Genomic DNA, 2263 nt, shown 5'->3' with positions numbered 1-2263 from the left:
TTCTCTTGCGTTAACACACCTCCTATGCCATTACCGCTAGCATCGCAATGAATCTCAAAAGGTTTGTCAAAGTTGGGTAATGCAAGCACTGGAGCATGAGTAAGAAAATTCTTAAGCTCATTGAAAACGGTATCTTGGGATGGTCCCCAAACAAAAGGTGCATTATTCTTGCTCAGAGCATGCAAAGGCGAAGCAATGGTGCTAGAATCTTTCACAAAGTGATGATAGAAACCCGCAAGGCCAAGAAAGCTACGCACTTGTTGCAAGTTGGTTGGTTGTGGCCAAGTCTTAATAGCATTGATCTTGGACTCATCCACATGAACACCCTTAGAAGATATAACAAAACCAAAGAAAACAAGCTTGTCAACGCCAAAAAGGCATTTCTCCATATTAGCATAGAGATGCTCTTTTCGAAGAGTTTGTAAAATGGTTCAGACATGGGTGACATGCTCTTTGAGAGACTTGCTAAAAACAAGGATATCATCCAAGTAGACGACAACAAACACACCAATGTAAGGGCGAAAGACATGATTCATAAGACGCATAAAAGTACCCGGTGCTTCCGATAGACCCATAGGCATGACTAACCACTCATACAACCCAAACTTGGTTTGGAAAGCGGTTTTCCATTCATCACCCTCTTGTATGCGGATTTGATAGTAACCACTCTTAAGATCAATTTTGAAAAGATAGTGGCACCACTAAGTTCATCAAGCATGTCATCAAGGCGTGGAATGGGATACCTATAGTGAATGGTGATAGCATTGATAGGTCCACAATCGGAGCACATGTGAAAGCTACCGTATCGTTTTGGCACAAGAATGACCGGGACGGCACAAGGGCTCAAACTTTCACGCACATGTCCATGGTCTATGAGGTGCTTTACTTGCCTTTGTATTTCTTTGGTTTCTTTGGGGTTGACGCGGTAGGGAGCTTTGTTTAGAAGCGGTGATCCAGGGATGAGGTCGATGCGGTGCTCGATACCTCGTAGTGGAGGTAGTCTCGGAGGTAGCTCGTCGGGGAAAACATCGTGAAATTCCTGCAAATGAGAAGACAACACTATAGGAAGAGTGCGAGAGGTGTTAGCTTGGGGTTCATTGTCCTTGCACAAAAGGACGTAGTGTAGGACACTAGATGGGTTCTCACACACTCCTCTTATCTCACTTTTGGTGGCAAATAGGACTAAGTTCTTCTTTTCGCTCATCGTGGAGGCGCTCGATTTGGGATTGTGGCGCTCACTCTCTTTTTGGTGGCTCGCTCTCTCACTATTATCTCCATGATGGGTGGCTTGCTTGTCAGCGATCACTTGGCTTGGAGACATGGGATGAAGTACGTAATCCTTTCCCTTCATCTTGAAGATGTAGTGGTTCATTCGGACATTGTGAATGACACCTCTATCAAATTGCCATGGGAGTCCGAGGAGGAGGTGGAAAATGGTCATTGGAACGACGTCGCACTCCAAAGTGTCTTCATAGGCACCAATTTTGAAGGAGACTTGTACTCGATGCTCGACTTGGATAGTGCCGGAGTCGCTAAGCCATTGAACTTTGTAGGGATGTGGGTGCTTCGTCTTGGGCGAGCTTGGAGCAAAGTTCTTCACTTGCGTGGTTAGGACAACTCCCTCCATCGATGATGACCTTGACAGATCGTCCGTTGATGCCGGCCTTGGTAGGAAAGATGTGGCATCATTGGTCTTCTTCTTGGTGATGTTGGAGAGTCAAGACCTTGGAGACAACAAGAGTGGGACTTGAATCTTCATCGCAAAAGACTTGTTCCTCTTCATCGTTCACTTGCCAGTGCATGGCGACTTGCTCAAGAGCGTCCATTTCGCCTTCACTCATTGAGTCGTAGGTGCCGTCATTATTGAGGATCATGGTCCGCTTGTTGGTGCACTCATAGGACTTGTGGCCTTGGCCTCCGCATGTGAAGCATTTGAAGGAACTCGTCTTGACGGTCTCATTGGCTGGAGTGGATGATGATGAAGCTCTCGGGTTGAAGTTGCTTGTAGTAGGAGGATGACTTGGAGTTGACGAAGCTTTCTTAGAACTTGACTTGTCAATGTTGCTTGTAGAATGCTTGGTAGACGATGTTGGAGTCGTTGAAGCTTGGGTGTTGGATAAACCGTATGACTTGGATGAGAGCTTGGCATACTTGAAATCGTCTTGCACTTGACGTTCCACTTTTGTAGCTTGATGCACTAGCTCGATGAGGTTCGAGTATGGTTGGAAGTCGGTTATCTTCTTGATAGGATGGTTGAGTCCGT

The sequence above is a fragment of the Triticum urartu genome, chromosome 1 (assembly GCF_003073215.2).
Source record: "Triticum urartu cultivar G1812 chromosome 1, Tu2.1, whole genome shotgun sequence".
Taxonomy (NCBI): Eukaryota; Viridiplantae; Streptophyta; class Magnoliopsida; order Poales; family Poaceae; genus Triticum; species Triticum urartu.
This window is presented reverse-complemented; position numbering follows the sequence as displayed.